Source organism: Pinus tabuliformis, chromosome X (genome assembly GCF_031772625.1).
Source record: "Pinus tabuliformis cultivar Carrire ecotype Pingquan chromosome X, CPIR1, whole genome shotgun sequence".
NCBI lineage: Eukaryota > Viridiplantae > Streptophyta > Pinopsida > Pinales > Pinaceae > Pinus > Pinus tabuliformis.
In genome coordinates, this window is record NC_142308.1 from 1,031,334,071 (window position 1) to 1,031,354,250 (window position 20,180).

A 20,180-nucleotide genomic window follows, 5' to 3' on the forward strand; every position below is an offset into this window, starting at 1 on the left:
AAGTTATTGAGAAGAATGGACTCATTTGCATTAATAGGTAACAAAAGGAACAAATACAACCTGAGCCTTGGTGTTGTGCAAGTCCCTCCCAGGGTCCATCAAGAGTTCTCCTTTACTTTGACAAAGCTCACCCAATTCCAAATAGAACAAGCAAAGATGACAATCTCTCCTCACAAGCTTCTAAATGGGAGTCCTAATTCCTGCAGCATTTACCCTTAGAAATGTATAGCTTTCAACCTCTTCTCCTTCTGGCCCAATGCCTGTATTTATAGTGCTCAAGAGGAAGTTAATCAGGTCCACCATCAATGGGATAATCCCCTCTTTGGATGGGATAGCTCCCCTATTGATGGGATAAGTTCCTCTTTGGTAGGAGTGCATGAACCATCTGGAGGCGCTCAATACACGTCGAACAACCTTCTAGAATGCTCTAGAAATGACCACAAGTGACTTTTTAAAGATGAAACTTGCGCATTTTAACCTTTACATGGGGACGCACCTGCCCCTTTACATACAGAGCGTCCAAAGACGCAGCTTTTGTGAACATTGGGTGCGTACCCACAGGTAAGGTTGAGAGAACCTGCGTCCCCAGAGATAAATACATTTAGAAAGACTTTCTCTGCTTTTTGGAGTTTGACATGGAGAGCAGAGGCATAAGACTTGCTTAAGAGGGTAGCATGACTGTTGATAGAGCCATACTAACTGTAAATAGTCATGGTGACATTTTTTAGTGTAACAGATTGCCCCCTAAAGTGCGAAGCCTGAAATAGATTAGGGTTTTGTATTATCTAGGAAGGGTGAAGCGCTTTATCATTTCAAGGATTATCTCGTGGAGAGCCTGGTCAGAACCTACAATTTTCAACACAAAATACATGTATAAGATTATATCATTACTGAGGTAGGCATTCCCATACTCAGATTAAAACTTTAACTAACAGACTAACTACTCTGATACAGGAATGATCTTGCAGTACATCATAATCATAGACTTTTGTAGACACAGTATGGGCGCAGCCATCTATTTATGATTAGTCTACTTAGATAATGAATACAAAACTCCTCGCAGCCTGGATGGTGGAAACTAGATCCAGGGTCTTCATTTCTACTTCTCGAATTGGTACGATTCTAGCCATGCGAATAAATGAGTTGATGTCGAACATGGTAGAAACTACTTGATTACCAGTCGATGATGTAAACTGTTAACAAGCGTGAGAGAGACCACCAGTAATGTCAATGGTTCTCAAAGTACCCAGTACAATCCATGAGATGTGAATGAATGAGTTGATGTCGAACATTTCATGGAATCCTTTGATCGAAAGTCAATGATGTAAACTAACGTCAAAGGCGAGAAACCTGCCATTGATGCATGCAGACTTCAAGGTACTGACGATTTCTAAGTCATCTCTCTAGATAATGTGCTGATGTCGATAGAAAGCGACCTGTTGCAGGCAAGCCCGCAACACGAAATCATTGTTCAAGTTGAAGAAATGTTGTTGTAAGGACTGACTCAGGGATGGTCAAATGTATGACAAGTATTTTGCAGATGAAAGTTTTGCTTGCAGACCTCTTGAACACATAACAACACGACAAATGGCTTGGTGTTGAATAACTCAAAGTTAATCCCCGGAACCCGGCTGAAGACCTTCAAAGTGGTTTGATCAACTGTGAGGTAAAGGATTTCCCAACCCAGGTGAATGAAAAGTGTCGTGTTCAAGAGTGGTAATAAAGTTTCTTCTGAGACAAAAGGTAACAAATAGGCTCATTCTTCTCTCTTTTCCCCCACCATTTCTGGCAAGTACCTCTTTATTTTTAACAAGCTTGAGGAGGATAACATATGCTTGATTATAAGCTCATCCTTCGGATGAGTCCAACCTAGTTTTGATTCGAACCCTAGGAAGGAGTGGTTCGTTCCTGTTTGTAACTGAACAGGTCCTTTACTGTGAAATGTTTAACGAGCCCAGTATAGGAGAAACTCGGTGTTTTTCAATTTTAGAGAGTCTGAAAAACTTAAGAAGACTCCAAGTTGAACTTTTTCGTAGATTTGTGTCCCTCAAGCCCGAAAAAGTATAAAATAATACCTGGGGGAACCGCTTGATCTTGCGACCAAGGAGTACTTTCATAATTAGTGTCACTGACCTGAAAAGTAAAAAGCGATCAAGGACACATCGTTTTATTTCCGTATCGAGTTTGAAACGACAAAAACACGACAATCTTTTCCTGATTCTATGGTCAGAAAAGAGCTATAAGGGGACCGTCTTTTAATTCCGTTTTAACGAGTGTAAAAGAAACGCTCGGCAATCTTTTCATTTTTTAGGAGTCAGAAAAGGGCTTAAAAGATGACTTTGATATTTTGGTTCGTGAAAAATGACAATTTTCCCTCTAAGTCCCTTTGTCCTGCACAAAAACAACACATTACTCATACCTGTTTAAGATAGGCAAAAATACATCGAAAAACATCCTTCCATGGTGAAAAATGAACAAATTCATCCAAAAAACCTATAAAAAGACTTTTTACCATGTCATTTTTACCATTTTGCTGTTGAGGTTGAAAAAAGGGCTTTTGGCAAGAAACTTCCCGTGGTCGCTGCGGAAAATCCGACCGTCAGAATCGAACGCCGTCTCTTCCAGGTATTTTACAACATCCTACTCTTCAATTTCATCCGATTAAAATTGTATTTTAGGTTTTAGTTTTTTTTTGTGGGGGGGTTTAGGTTTCAAAATGCGTTCTGCGGTGGACGCAGGTGCCCTTCGGGTGACCTGCGTCCCCCGACTTTTTCCTATACAGGAAAATGGTCGGGGGACGCAACCCACCTTCAGGCCAGCTACGTCCGGACGCCCTGTGTTCTAAACGCGGGGTGCGTCCTCCGTGGAATGCGGAATTTGAAACCCCAATCCTCACAAACAACCATTCAAATTTCCCCAAATTAATTCTAATCATTGTTTCTTGGTGTGTAGGGCACTCACCATGTTGGATTGGAGAGAAAGAGAGCACGAGGACGTTGATTTAGCTGCAATTGAACATCAACCTTCCATTGATGCCCTAAAAGCATGCGGGCTATATAAATACTGGGCCATACCTGGCATGAGGGCTCATGTGAGATTCTTAGAATGGCTGGTTGAGAGATGGAACGTTCAAGAGCAATGCTTTTACATAGGAGGGCACCAGCTCGAGATAGAGTCCTCTGATGTATACTTTCTCACTGGCTTGCCAAATAGAGGCGAGCAACTCAATCTAGCCGGGACTAGGCTGGGTGGCCAATCCCTTGCTAGTCTCCGGGAAGATTGGTGCACACCCAATGCACACCATGCGAAAGGCGTGGAAATCAAACACATCTCTCTGCGTGAACTCAAAGTTATAGCTTTCACGGTTACCAGAATTTGTGGCGCAGCTGCTTTACATATTGCTTCCGGGTCCCAAATGCGGATGGCGATTGACTGTTACCAAGGCACCATTTTCAACTGGTGTGATGCTGTGTCGGCTAATATGAAGAGCCAACTGACTAAGGCAAAGAACGGACGACTGAAAACTTTTGGATATGGGCCTTTAGTCGTGAGCGTTGCCTTAGAGAGAGTTCCGATGCTGATCCCTCAGCAACTCACTGTTGATATCTTGGGTCCTCGGGAGCCAAAGCTGGTACGATGGGTTGCGGTGATGGCCCGGCATCCTGACGAGGGCGCGGCGGTTGTTCGATTCTCTGATAGTTATTTTCACTGGTTAGAGGACCAGGTTTTTTCGATCCAGGACTTTCCGTATGCCGGAGTAGATTTTCGAGGTGATCCGGACATGGTTCTTCCACAGGGAGAACAATGGGACGACAGAGGTACTTTATTTTTCACAAGTTTTCAAATTATGTATTTTTTTTGTTTTTTATATATATCGTCTCAAAACTGACAGTAAAAATTTTCAAAATGCAGATGTTGGTCCACAGCGCCCAGCCAACCTCCGGCCTTTTGAGAGGAGACATCCAGTTGCACTGGTACCGGCCCCACAGGATGCGGCTGCAGAGACACTAGCTGAGTTGGAGCATGATCTAGAGCGTCTGACGGCGGATATGCCTGAGACTACTATGGATGATATTCCTATCAGACTTCAGCGCTATGTAGTCACAGTCCCTGGACAGTTTAGGAGATTTTTGCGTAAGGTAGCCCGTGCAGTGGTGCCGTATAGGGAGCACCACCAGTGATTGGCTAGTCACTTTGTAGACACATGTGACATTTTTGACTTTTTGTACTTTATCATTTTTGCCGATCATAAGGTGTTTTTCAACCTATGATCGAAGACGATGTATATTTTTTGACACACTCCTATCTATATATATATCACTATTACCGGCTTATCTTGTTTAACATATGTGATGAAATGCTTTTAAATTTACTTGCATGATTTATCGTAAATGTCTGTCCAACACTCGAGAAGCAATTGCATCTGCTAATGTATTTAAAGACCTTGGAATATGCTGATATTCAATGCAATCAAATTCACGTTCCAAGAGACGCACTATCAAAAACAACCTTAATAACACAGGATTTCTAATGGCATAAACTCTATTAAGCTGTAATACAACAAGTTCAGAATCTAACCTCACTATCAAACGTCGAATTCCAAATGAAATAGATTCGGATAATAATTCAACCACTGCACTGTATTCTGCAATGTTGTTTATTTTTTGACCGAGGCTTACCCCATGCATAGAAACTAACTCGTCAGAGGGTGAATAGATAACCCAAGTTGCGGAAGAGATATTTAGTTTACTACGACAAGCACCATCAGCAAATCCAATGTATGTTTGGAGAGGCGTCGACATCTGCAATATCAAGAGTAAAACCAAGATAAGCCAGAATAACGACGAAAAACACCCTCGCTAAGCTAAGCACACTGACTAACTAACAAACATACTAGCTAGAAAGAAAACCTAACCTAACTAAAACTTCTCCACACCCACCATTTAAGCATAATACCTCTTTAGGTAAAGTCCATTTCTGGGTTTACCCAAAGAGTCCCCATCAAAATCTACCAGCTCATAAGCCCCTTTTGCTAGCTTTCACTTTACAATATAGGGTCCATGCCACATAGGAATGAATTTTCCAGCACCTAGCTTATCATTAGCTTGATCATATAATAGCACTAGGTCTCCCTCCGAAAAACTTCGAGGGGTCACATTTCTATCATACTGAGCTTTCATTCGCTTCGCGTGAGTCTTGATTGCCAATGCAGCGTCACGTCGAGTCTCATCTAATTTAGCTAAGTACAATAAACGTTTCTCCTCTTCGGAAGTAGCTGGGAGTAATTCGACAGCCATTTGAAGTGATGGGATTTCGCATTCAATGGGTAACACAGCTTCCAAGACATAAACTAGCTGGAAAGGAGTGAACCCTGTTGAAGTTTTTACTGAGGTTCGGTATGCCCATAGCGCCGAAAATAACATGTTGTGCCAATTCGACCGATGAATACCAATGGTTCGTCGGATCATGATAACCAGAACTTTGTTGATAGACTCAACCAAACCGTTGGCTTGCGGATAATAAGGAGTAGAGCTATCGTGGCGCAAACACCTGATGTCATAAGCTGGCTTGTAAGCTCAGTCGTCATGATGTTTCGAAATTGGCTCCCATGGTCAGTAATGATTGCTTGTGGGACACCAAACCTAGTTATAATATGATTGAATATGAAAACTGCAGCTGTTTTTCCGCTTGCGTCGAATGTAGGCATCGCCTCGGCCCATTTAGTGAAATAATCAACCGCGAGGATGATATACACATGCCCCCCGGCCGAGTGAGGGTTACAAGTAATAAAGTCGATACCCCATTTGGCGAATGGACCAACGGCAATTATAGGGTGGAGAGGAGCAGGTGGTGCGCGCATCTTTCGATCAAACACTTGGCAGTTGTGGCACTTCCGGACTGCAATGATACAATCTTTAAACATAGATGGCCAGAAGTAACCAGCGCGCAACACCTTCTGAGCTGTGGCATACCCAGACATATGACCGCCACATGCTCCAGAGTGACAATCATTCAAAACCCTCTTAGCCATCAAAATGGGTTCTTCACTGGCATTCGAGGAAGAACCTATCATCTTATTCTCCTACTCCGGAAATGGATTTTTTAACACAGCAGGAGTGGGAGAACCTTTGACTATTTTCACAACCTCGGCCCGATGAGGGCAATCTCTCGTAAAATTATCCTCTTCACAAATAAGACAAGGATATCGAGGTTTGCACTTTTCGTCATTGGTTTCCGGCTTTTCTATTTTCTCATTCGGAGCCTTGTCTGCTTTAGTCTTCTTCTTTCCTTTCTTCTTTCCGCCGTTTTTTGATTTGGCCGTAGATGACTCTACAACGTGAATATCGGCGGTAAGTTCAGGAGAAGACTCTCCTGTCGGGAATCAGGCAAAGTGATAATAGGAGTAGTTGAAGCCTTGGAAGACTTCTTCTTGCTCTTTGTATTCACGATATCAATCATACCATCAGCGGCATGAGATCCCGAAGGAGCAGCAGCGATTTGATTCGACTTTGGAAGATCCGGAATCTTCTCGTGTAACGTACCCAACTGAGTGTAAACTAAGTCAAGGTATTGCGCCTGAGCAATGACTTGCTCCTCAGTAACTACTCCGGCCTTAGCTACATCTTCAGTAATCTTCGGTAATAATGATTTAACAAACCATTCAGCTAAGATTTGGTCCGGGATAAAAACTTTCACTAGCCTTCTTCGACGTCTCCACTCATGAATGTGATCAGAAATATACGTGGACGTTGATTGTTTTAGTGAAGTTAATAACTCCGTGCCGTTATCGTATCTGACCGGCAACTGAAAGTGAGTTAAGAAAGAGGTAGCTAACTGGCTAAAATTGTAAAAAGAGGTCCGTGGTAACTCAATGTACCACTTGGCCGCGAGACCAATGAGTGTACGCTAGAAAAGACGTAAGCGGATCGAATCATCCGAGATAGAATTTGAAGCACACCAGAGGTGGTAAGTCATCATGTGATTGGACAGATCCTCTCCAGACTTACCTTCGAACTTGGGTATATCGTTGGGCAACTTATTTGGCATTGGCGGCCAGAACGGAAGATATTGAATTGGATCATTCGTTAGGCGCGTCAAGTCTGGTAAATCCAAAGTTGCGATAAACGGTAACTGCCGGTTAGGATCTCTAAAACTCTGGGTCACAATACCGGCCCCAGGAGGAGGATATCCAGGATAACTAGGAACAGGAGTCGCATTTGGGATATTATATCCTCCTGGAAAACCAGGATTAACCGGACCGTACTGGGGTTGTTGAGGTTGTTGATAAGTGTACCCAGGATACGGTTGATACTGGTAAACCGGTTGCTGGACAGCTTGCCCAGGTTGGTACTGTCCCTGGTACGGTTGGTGAACAAATTGAGGTTGAGTAGTGACAACCGTACTTATACCAGGCTGGCCTGCAGGCATCTGGACCGTGGTTTGAATCGTAGATCCAGACAACGGTAAAGATGTCTGAGGAGTGGTTACAGAGACAGTAGAAACCGGAGCCGTCGATACTCCAGAAGTAAGTATGGTAGATGTGGCGATAGTTGCAGCAGCCGTTTGAGATGGAGTACTAGGTGCAATTGGCGGCTGAGTAACTACCGAAGTTACAGAAGTTTGAGCACTTGACTGGACAAGTTGCGGTTGCTGGGGTGGACCAGAAACTACGGGTTGTCCAGCTTGAGGTACCAACTGTATACTTGGCTACAACACCTGTTGACCCTATGACGGATCCCACACTAACATTCCCGGGTATTGACCCGTAACAGGTTGAGGATACTGAGATCCATAGCCGGATTGAGGATAGGATTGATAATTGTAAGGTGCAGTTCCCATACCTTGACCATATGATTGACCTTGAGGTGGTTGATAACCTTGACCTGAGTATTGACCTTGAAGTTGATAACCTTGAGGTAAATACAGATACTGGGGTTGACCTTGACCTTGAGGTTGGTACCCTTGAGGTTGATACCCTTGGGGTTGATACCCTTGGGGTTGCCATCCTTGAGGTTTCCATCCTTGAGGTTGATATTGATACTGAGGTTGACCCTGGGGTACATATTGAGGCTGGGGTTGACCTTGAGGTATGTATTGCCCCATAGGTGCGTACTGACCTTGAGGTTGCCCCCCAGACACAAATGATGTACCTTGAGGTTGCCCCCCAAGCATTAACTGAGGCTGGCCCCCAGGCAGTAATTGGCCACCTTGAGGTTGGGAAACGGGAACTGAACCTGACATCATGTAAATGTCTCCTACACCCAATGGTATATTACCACTGTTTCCAACTAATAACCCATGATCAACAGGTTGAGGAGATGCCCCCGCAAAGGTACCAGAAAGAGATTGATACCGAGTGGGAACAGAAGGACCGCCATGTAAGAAAGATTCAGGACTTTGAGTAAACACGGACGACGGACCAGCCATATTTACAGGAGTGTGAATACCTCCAGGTGGAAAAGGAGTACGAGGTGTAGAAAAACCTAGCCCAAAGTTGTCTAAATAATTGGTTAACGAAAGGTACCAAGTAGTACTTCTAGGAGGACTGTAAAAGATAGATTTACGCTCCCTTAGATCAATAGTAAGTTGATCTTCAAGGTTAGAGATGCCTATTTCTTCCTCTGGAGCAAGTTCTTCGATAGCAATCAAACCAGTAGGAAGATTTTCGGTGATAATTCTTTCTATTCTCGGTGAATCAGGAACACTAGAAGTCGGAGTAACAGGTTCAGATATTTCTGGTTCTTCGCCTGTATCACTAGCAGACGAAAAACTACCAACAAGCTCAGAAACTGTAACAGCTTCGGGATTATAACCTGTCTCTAAGCCTTGGTAATCTAAATGGACTACCAAGGAAGATTCTCCTTCTTCAGGTGAACCTACTCTACTGCCACTAGGAGGAGTTACAAGGACCTTTAAACCTTCTAGATTACCTGGGTCGTCTCGAGGAGGTGATCCCCTAAGCCTACGGGATCTTTTCAACAATTCGGCCACAGAAACAACTTCAGGAGACTGGCCCCGAAGTCTATGGGACTGTCTCGGTAATTCCGCCACAGCTAAAAACTTTTAACTACTACACACGAAAACAAAATAAAATTTCAAATCAAACCACCTAAAGTCTCTAAAGAACCAAACAACTTTGAATCGCACGCCTAAAGAATCTAGGGCGTCAAACCAAGCACAAACAGTAGCCTTCCAGACCGAAAGTGCTAGTTGGTGATGAAGCCCAACATCGCTGGATTCAGTACAGAAGTGGCGGGTGGAACAGTTACCCCGGCAACCTGCTTAATGAATAGGCTGGACCAAGTTCCTCCACTTTAAACGTCTCGAGTGAAGTGAACCCCCCAGAAAATCCAAGTGAGTCTAGCCGACGTCTGCTCCAGGTATAGTGGGACCTTCCCTCCACCGTCACCTCGGTAGAATCCTAAAGATAATGGTCACTAAGGTTACCAACCGTAACAAATGCACCTGGGGGAACAGTCTAAACTCCGACAGCACGCAAGGGCAGAGTAGCAAGCTCAATCCCCTTGCCGGCTCCTTGACAATAATCCAAGGTTTACCGACAAGTGACCCCTGGCTCCTCGACAATGGTTAATCCGAGGTTTACCGTTTGTAATACGTGCGTGTCTGGCGTCGTTCCCAACGAGGGGGGATTGATCCCCTCACTGGTTCGGACACGAGCTTGTGCTTCTCCTTTAAGAGGAGCTTTCCCAGAGTACAAATGAGACAATTGGATTTATTCTATCACAAGATAAGCTACTTGTTTGGTTTTGTTGTCTTGGAGAGTTAATTACTCACCTACTCCAAGACACTAGCCCGATCTAAATTGGTGTTTCAGAGCCCTAGTAAATAAAAGTTACTACGTCGATTTTACTTTAAGCGTTAATTTTATGGTTTTTCTTAAAGACAAAAGGTAGCGGAAGTGAAACCAATGGTGTGTAGACTCGACTCAAACCACTACAAAGATGCACCTAAGATGATTTACGCTACTTTCCTTTTTCAATGAAATTCTTGACTAAGAGAGTTGAGAGATGCAAATTTTATAGAAAACCACTTCCTTAGAAAAGACAATCAAAGAAACAATTCTCTTTATCTTTTCAAGCATACAAACATGACCACTCCTTACGTGCACGAAAAACTCTTTTTCTTTCAAAACTTTTCAAAGCTAGTTGAAACAAAACTTTTCAAAGGAGATGTTTTTGCATTTTCTCTTTTTAATAAATCATATAAACCTATCTTAACAAAAGACAATCTCAAGAGCTATAAAATCCATGAAAACTTGACTCACAAGAAAATCAAAAGGGAAATTACTCTAAGCAATCCTAACAAGGCAAAAGCTCACAAAGATGATTCTAGGTTGTTTTACTTGACCAAAATCAAGTCAAGGACCAGCTAATGCAGAATCAAAAGACTAGTCAAAACAAAACTCAAATCTTTTTGTTCTTTTTGTAAAATGGAATTCAAGACTCAATCAACAAGCACTTCGAAATTTTCCCAAAGAGACAACTCAATGGTAAGTTGCTCTCACAGGTAGACTTTATGACAGGTCTGACTTCTTAGAACGTTGACAAAACCAGAGAGATCTAAGGCTTGACAACTTCTACCGCCAAAGTCACTACAAGACCTACTCAAAAATCAAACCCTAGGGCTTACACTTCGATGAAATCCACTAAAACACTCAATGCAATCGAAACAAGTTCAGGTGAAGATCTTTGACAAGGGACTAATGAATCTTGGCAGTAAAAACTAAGAAAAAACAAAATCTAAGAGTAAAAATGCAAAAAATGGAATTTTCTCAAATTTTAGCAGGGGACGCAGGCGACCCGTTAGAACAGGTGCGGGCCCGCTCTGTGCACACAGCGACAGTGCGTCCAGGGACGCACTGTGCAACACTCAGAGGGTGCGTCCTACTGAAAAACTCAAGAAAAACCAAAATGAATCTAATCCTAAGCTAACCCACCCAAAGACCAAGTCACAGAGCCAAAACCAGAAAAATAAACCAATTTTCTTAGAGCAAAGTCCACACAAAGGAAAAGACTTTTCACATCAATGGAGTCCCCAGTGGAGTCGCCAATTTGTCAGGCGGAAAGAGTTGATTGTGCGGACACAACCAACCTCCCTAGGAGCCTAAGACTCTCTAGTGACAAACAAGACAAACAAGAGCAATCCTTCTCTAAACATGCATTTACTATACGGGAAATCAAGTGTTTAGATCCTACCTGTAATCCAACACTGTTGTAGCAGTCCAGCTCCGCTGATCCGGATGAGCTCCTCCTTCACTTTGAAACCTGCATACACTAACAATCAAACGATTAAATAGCACTTGATAATCTCATAGAATAAAACATATTTAACACATAGACCAAGGAGTACATGACATAACTCATAAATAACAAGTTATTGAGAAGAATGGACTCATTTGCATTAATAGGTAACAAAAGGAACAAATACAACCTGAGCCTTGGCATTGTGCAAGTCCCTCCCAGGGTCCATCAAGAGTTCTCCTTTACTTTGACAAAGCTCACCCACTTCCAAATAGAACAAGCAAAGATGACAATCTCTCCTCACAAGCTTCTAAATGGGAGTCCTAATTCCTGCAGCATTTACCCTTAGAAATGTATAGCTTTCAACCTCTTCTCCTTATGGCCCAATGCCTGTATTTATAGTGCTCAAGAGGAAGTTAATCAGGTCCACCATCAATGGGATAATCCCCTCTTTGGATGGGATAGCTCCCCTATTGATGGGATAAGTTCCTCTTTGGTAGGAGTGCATGAACCATCTGGAGGCGCTCAATACACGTCGAACAACCTTCTAGAATGCTCTAGAAATGACCACAAGTGACTTTTTAAAGATGAAACTTGCGCATTTTAACCTTTACAGGGGGATGCACCTACCCCTTTATATACAGAGCGTCCAAAGACGTAGCTTTTGTGAACATTGGGTGCGTACCCACAGGTAAGGTTGAGAGAACCTACGTCCCCAGAGATAAATACATTTAGAAAGACTTTCTCTCCTTTTTGGAGTTTGACATGGAGAGCAGAGGCATAAGACTTGCTTAAGAGGGTAGCATGACTGTTGATAGAGCCATACTAACTGTAAATAGTCATGGTGACATTTTTTAGTGTAACAAAGTCAACATGGGCAAACTGTTGTTCAATTCAAGAAGTGTTGTTCAATTGCGGAACTGTTGTTCAATTCAGGAAGTGTTGTTCAATTGCGGAACTGTTGTTCAATTCCGGAAGTATTGTTCAATTTCAGAAGTGTTGTTCAATCACGGATTGTTGTTCAACTGCGACGCTATTCAATTGTTGGTTGTTGTTCAATTGTTGTTCAGTCGTTGTTCAATTGGCAATCTGCATCACTTCTGGTATCAAAGCACAGAGATTGAGTTTGATTGCAATAAACATGCCGCCAAGGAGAGGAGCTAGCATAGGTCAAGGAAGACCTGAAGCAAATGCAGTTCTGCTAGAGGAGATCTAGAGTCTACGTACAAGGATGGACACAATGGAGACTGCGTAGAGGAGAGCACCTGATGAAGGGGTTGAAAGTGCTACAGAAGCATCTTCTGAGGAAGAAGAAGAGGAAAATGAAACTACCAAAGTTATTAAGATGTTGGCTAAAGTAGGTGGAAAACCAAAGGTGGAAATTCATGTGTATGAAGGGAGTCTCAATGTAGAAGAGTTAATGGATTGGATCAGTGCACTGGACAAATATTTTGACTATGAAGAGGTTGATGACAGAAGAAGGTGAAGTTTGCAGTTACCAGATTGAAGGGTCATGCAGCTATTTGGTGGGATGAGCTACAAACGTCCAGAACGAGAAAAGGAAAGTCAAAGATCAAGCAATGGGATAAAATGGTGAGTAAAATGAAAGCTAAATTTATGCCAAAAGATTATCAGTTAAATCTTTTCAAACAATTACAGAATTTAAGGCAAAAAGGAATGTTTGTTAAAGAATACACAGAAGAGTTTTATAGATTGAGTATTAGAGCAGGACATGCAGAGGATGATATGGAGAAGGTAGCCAAATATATCAATGGCTTAAGATACGACATATAGGATGAGATCAGTTTTCTAAGTTTGAAGACTATTGAAGATGCCTATCAAGCAGGTTTGAAGGCAGAATAGAAGATGTTGTGAAAAAAAGTCAGAGGAATAGAGGGAGAAGTTTAGTAAGAGGTAGAGGAGCTACCAAACCAAGGTTTCAGCAACACCAACTCGAAGCAGGAATTTCAAGCAGCAGACCACCACAAAGAGTAGATTTTAATAGAGGAATATTTTCACCCAGAGGAAGAGGCTAAGGAAGAGATATCCGGTGTTACACGTGTGGAGAATGGGGAAATGTGTCATGGGACTATACTCATAATAAACCAGCAAGTCAGAGGAATGCAAATGTGGCTAAGGCAAAGCCAAAAACACCACGACTTATGGAAAAGGAAGAATCCTCTGAAGTAGGAGAATCCATGATGATGAAAAGGGCATTGCTTAAAGCAAAGGAAGAGACTGAAGAACCAGTGCAGAGGAAGAGTATATTCAAAACTATGTGCAAATCCAAAGGTAAATGTTGTAAAGTGATAATTGACAGTGGAAGTACTGATAACCTTGTTTCTACAGAGATGGTGGACAAGCTAGGATTGGTGAAGACATTACACCCTACTCCTTACAGAGTGTCATGGTTGCAGAAAGGACATCAGATTATTGTGACAGAATAATGCAAGGTCAAGATACAGATTGGTACGTATAAGGATGTGATATTGTGTGATGTAATTCCAATGGATGTATGCCATGTATTGCTGGGAAGACCATGGTAGTTTGATCGGAAAGCTATTCATGATGGGAGGAAAAATACTTATACTCTGGAGAAGAATGGAAATAAACATACACTGCTTCCATTGAAGGATGACACTGACAAAGGAGCACCTAGAACCAATGTTATGCTGATGAGTGGAAAGGAGTTGTTGCAAGAGGTAGGAAAAGGTGAAGAAATTCATTTTGTTGTCGTAGGGAGACCTAAGGTAATTTTAACCTCCACAAACTTAGATGATTTTCCTAAAGAAATCAAAACTATGTTAAATGATTTCGATGATATTATTGTGAATGAGTTGCCAAATTCATTACCACCAATCAGGAGTATTAATCATCATATTGATCTAATACTAGGAGCAAGTTTGCCAAACAAAGCAGCATACAGATTAACTCCTCAAGGGAATGCAAAATTTGGAAGACAAGTACAAGGACTGATGGATAAGGGACTAATCAAAGAGAGTCTTAGTCCGTGTGTTGTGCCAACAATACTCAGTCCAAAGCAAGGAGGCGAATGGCTTATGTGCATAGATTCTAGAGCCATAAACAAGATCACTATCAGGTACAAATTTCCTTTGCTGTGCATGGATGATTGGATGGATTGTTTGAGTGGGTCAAAAATTTTTACTAAAATAGATCTGAAGAGTGGACATCATCAAATAAGAATTAGAGAAGGAGATGAATGGAAGACTTCATTTAAAACAAACAGTGGGTCGTATGAGTGGTTAGCGATGCCTGTTAGACTCACTAATGCACCAAGAACATTCATGAGATTGATTAATGAAGTTTTGAAGGAATATGGAGGAAAGTTTGTTATTGTTTATCTTGATGATATTCTAGTTTTTAGTAGATGTAAGGAAGAACATCTGAAGCATCTTAAATTGGTTTTAAGAACTCTGCAGGAAGAGAAACTACTAATAAATCTGAAGAAATGTAGTTTCATGAAAGAAGAATTATTTTACTTGGGATTTGTCATTTATAAAGAAGGTTTGAAAATAGATCTAGAGAAAGTCCAAGCAATTTGGAACTGGCCTATTCCAAGGAATATATTTGAGGTAACAAGTTTTCATGGTCTTGCAAGCTTTTATAGAATATTTATTAGAAGTTTTAGTCAAATTTGTGCACTAATTCTTGAAACAATCAAGGAGAATAATCAGCTATTCAAGTGGATAGAAGCAGTAGACGAGAATTTTAAGTTGCTAAAGAGGAGAATCACAAAGCAACTAGTTTTAGCTTTACCCGGTTTTGGAAAAGTATTTCAAGTTGAAACAGATGCTAGTGGAGTTGCAATTGGAGCAATTTTGAGTCAGGAACAGAGACCAATAGCATACTTCAGTGAGAAATTAAATGAAGAGAAGAAGACGTATTCTTCTTATGATAAATAATTTTATGCTATTATACAAGCTTTAAAAAATGGAGACATTATTTGCTACCAAAGGAGTTTATATTGTATTCTGACAATGATGCATTGAAGTTCATAAATAACCAGCCGAAATTGAACCAGAAACATGCCAAGTGGGTAGAGTTTTTGTAGAGCTTTAATTTTGTGATAAAGCACACAAGTGGTAAGTTGAACAAAGTCGTTGATGCTTTAAGCAGGGTAAATTTCATTAGGAAAGAATTAAAATTTGGTGTTATAGGATTTGAAGAAATGGTTGAAATGTATAGAGACAATGCATATTTCAAGGATATTTACACAATAGTTCAAAATCCAATAGCTCATAACCAGTCAGTGGTTAGATAATCTTATCCAAGGAGGTTTGTTGTTTAAGGGAAACAAGTTGTGCATTCCAAAATGTTCTATGAGGGAAAACATAATAAAGGAGAAACATAGTGGAGGATTATCTGGTCACTTTGGACAAGTCAAAACCTTTTCTCAGGTAAATTCTTTTTATTATTGGCCAAAGATGCAGACTTATGTTAAGAGATTTGTTGAGAAGTGTAGGATATGTCAACATGCTAAAGGGAGAAGCCAGAATACAAGATTTTACCAGCCATTGCCAATACCAGACCGACCATGGGATGCAGTTAGCATGGATTTTGTTTTGGGGTTACCTAAAAGTCAAAGGGGGAATGGTTCCATTTATGTTGTGGTAGATAGATTTTCCAAGATGGCACTTTTCATTGCATGTAAAAAGACTAGTGATGCAACACATATTGCTAATCTATTTTTTTCAGAAATTGTAAGATTACATGGATTGTCTGTAAGTATTTTGTCTGATAAAGATACAAAGTTTGTAGGGAATTTTTGGAGGACTCTTTGGAAGAAACTAGGAGCTAACCTCAATTTCAGTTCGGCATACCATCCTCAAATAGATGGATAGAACGAAGTAGTAAACCGAAGCTTGGGAAACATATTGAGAAGTTTAGTGTATCAAAATCCTAAGTAGTGGGATTTAGCACTAGCTCAGGATCAGTTTGCTTATAATGACACTCCAAACCGAAGTACTGGAATGAGTCCATTTTAAATTGTTTTTGGGAGGAATCCAAAAGGTGTGTATGAGCTCTTAAAATTGGGTAAACAGGAGACAAGAAACACAAAACCTGAAGAGTTTGTAGAGCAAATGCAGAGACTACAAGAAGATGTTAAAGGCAGATTATAGGAAAGTAGTGGTAAATACATACAGAGAGAAGATATGAAAAGAAGAGAGAAATAATTCCAAGTGGGAGATTTAGTGATGGTGTATTTGAGAAAAGAAATATTTCTTGCTAAGACTTAAAATAAATTAAAAATGAAAAAGATAGGACCACATAGAATTGTAAGAAAGTTTTCAACTAATGCTTATGCAATTGAATTGCCAGAAGGGATTGGAATATCACCTATCTTCAATGTTGCAGATTTGTATCCATACAAAGAGACAGAGACAGAGCTACAGGAGGAAACTACAGAGGATGAAGTTCAAACTTTGAACTGGGAAGAACAAATGCCAAAGACAATTAAGAGAGAGGTGGAAGTTGTTTTAGAGAAAAGAGTATCCAAAAGAACTAGAGGATAGGTTTATTATAATATCTAGTCAAATGGAAAGGACAGCCAGTGGAGGATGCTAGTTGGTTGACAAAAACAGATTTGCAGAAGTATGGAGTAAACCCTGAAAGTCTGAGGGATGATTCTTCTCTTCCCTAGGAGTCTGATGCAGGAGCATCTGGACTTAGCCAGCAATGTGAAGGTTTATTCACATGTTGTGGCTAAAAGAGTTGAATTTCACTGACTTGAGTGGTCAAAAGTCAGTTTGGTCGACAGGGTTGGATCTCTCGAAAATGATCTGTAATACATTATTGTAATAGTTAGGAAATTGTCTTATTTTAGATTGAAGGATGAGTTTTTAGCGTAGGTGTGTAATGTAGCTTGAAAATAGAAATTTGATTGTTATATTGTTTAAAATAGAGATTGAGTTGTTCGTACAGTTAGAATAGGATTCAACTCATAAAAAGAGGAAAATGTAATGTAGAAGGATTAGCTTAGAGGATTGAGGATTGAGTGAGAGGCGAGAGTTTAGTGATAGAGAGGATTTTCAGATTGAAACAGGGTCCCGCTGAATTGTTGTAATTGAGCTAAGAGGTCCAAGACTCTGTAACTGTTAATATATTGAAGGAATTTGATGTGTTGCCTATATGTGTGTAATCCTAGTGAAAACTCTTGTTTAGCTCTCTTTATTCACATTCTGAACAAAATTAGGTATTTTCCCTATTCCACACTTTAAATTGTTAATCGATGTGTTTTTTGTTAATTAGGTGTTTTATCACTAATCGTAGTTATTAGTATCAATAGTAGGGGTAGAAGATAATAAAGAGACTTGATCGGGTTGAAGTCCTGTACGCAATCGTATCCGTCGATCGTAAAGTCAACAGCTGATGTGACCATCAATAGCAAGGATTAGGCTAGTGTTTAAGCTATGTGTAATTTGAAGTACCACAAGTCATAGGACTTGAGGACCTTTGTTATCCCACGAATATTGGATCGTGAGTTGATTGGGTGTTAATCCCAAGAATGGACCCGAACCACTATAGATAAGGATTTAGTGTTTGTTGATCGAGTGAATGGTGACCGTTAGATCTGGTCAGAGGAGATCAACGGCATAGAGAAAGTCAATGTAGGCAAATTTCTATTCAATTCCAGATGTGTTGTTCAATTGCAAAACTGTTGCTTAATTCCGGAAGTGCTGTTCAATTTCGGAAGTGTTGTTCAACTTTGGAAGTGTTGTTCAATCGCATATTGTTGTTCAATTGCAACACTGTTTAATTGCTAGTTGTTGTTCGATTGTTGTTCAGTTGCTGTTCAATCGGCAATTTGTGTCACTTTGTGGATTCCCAGATGTGCCACAAGATGAACGAGATTCACTCATGGTCGTTTTTCTCTGACATCTCCGTCCATGATGCTATAGTACCTGAATGGTGCGATGAACTGGACCATTAGACTCTTCCTTTCAAATTCAATTCAATGTGGAAAAATTACCTTGGCTTTTAGTTGCTGGTCCAACAATCATGGTGCTCTCCTATTGATGATTCTATAAATAATCCTATTATGAAGGTCTGGAACAAGCTAATGAGACTAAAATCCAAAGTCTTAGTTTGGATATACGATTGCCAATCTAACCTGAAAAAGGAGATAGAATCTATTGAGGTTGAAATTTCTTTCCTCTCGGATCGAATTCTTCAAGATTATCTCTCTATACATCAGCGACAAGAAATATTGGATTTGGCACTCAAGCAGGATAAAATTGTCAAGCTATACGAAGAGGAGTGGAGACAGAAAAGTAGGCTAGCATGGATTAAAGGTGGAGACCAAAATACAAACAAATTTTGCAATGTTGCATCCAAGCAGAGACAAATAAATTCCATTTGGGCCATACAATATGATTAAGGAAATACTCTATCCACTACCAAAGATATTAAACTGGAGGCTTTCCGTTATTTTAGACAACAATACATGGAGTCCAGGGAAGCAGACTTCATCACATAAAAAATGGATGTTGTTGATTTGTTCTTGGTGATGCTCAAAGAGGATGACATTGTAATTATGGACACTCATATCAATGAAGATGAGATGTTACAATCCATCAATGAGATGGCCAAGGACAAGAGCCCTGGCCCTGATGGCTGGCCCATTGATATTTTTAAGCATTTTTTCGAGTTGATGGGCTCTGAGCTAGTCAAAATGGTGGAGGCTATGAAAATTCATGGACACATTCCAACTGCCATTAATTCTACTTTTCTTACCCTAATTCCCAAACAATCAAACTCTTTACTTTTATTTGAATGTAGGCCTATTTCTCTTTGCAATTCTGTATACAAAATGATGTATAAAATCCTAGTCAATAGGATAAAGAAGATTATTTCACCATATACTTCATTGGATAAATTTGGCTTTTTGTCTAACAGAAGAATCTAGTATGTCGTTTCTATTTCACAAGAGTGTATACATTAAATGAAATCAAAGAAGCTAAAATCTGATGTCAAGCATGGATTCAATTGTGTTGATTGGGAATTTCTTACAATGATTTTATACACAATTGGATTCCTACATTGTCATGTACAGTGGATCATGGCCTGCATCAAATCCACTTCCATGGTTGTCCTCATCAATAATGAACCCACATAATTTTTTAAAGTTTATAGGTGGCTCAAGCAGGGGTATAAACGCCATGAAGGGATATGGATTAAGTAATGGTTTTAAGATCTCAAGCAATTGTGAGGTGTCTCACCTCATATTCATCGATGATGTGTTGTGCACAGGGGCTACTGATATCGAGTTGTGCACAACACAAGATATTTGATAAATTTGGGAAGGCATATGGACTAATCTTTAATTTCTCTAAAATGGAATTAATCACTAATGACAATGGGTCATATGTAAATCAAGGAATTGCTATATTATTTGGGATCAATATATGCTCCATGTATGATGGTTTTAAATACCTGGGATGCTTTTTGAAGCCAAGCAAGCACCTTTCTCATGATTGGGAGTGGCTTATTATCAAGCTAAAAAAAAAGCTGTCTTGTTGGGACAATCAATGGCTCACTCTAGGAGGTCGGGTTACCTTGATCAAAGTTGTACTACATAGCATTATGGTATTCTAGATGCATCTCTTCCATATACTACAGTGCAACATCCACCAAATTGACACTATCATTGCCAACTTCTTATGGTCAGGCACACAGACTAAACAAAAGATAAACCAGGTCATCTTAAGTACCATATCGAAGCTTGTCAAATTTGGTGGATGGGGACTCCTTGATTCCCAAGGTTGCAATATTTCTCTACTTTCCTCATCCCTCTGGAGGATTTTTTATGCTAGGGGCTTATGGCAGAAAATTGTGTTCATCAAATATATTTCCCAAGCCGGTATGAAGGAATGGGTGGCTGCTGGGGCACCCCCCACA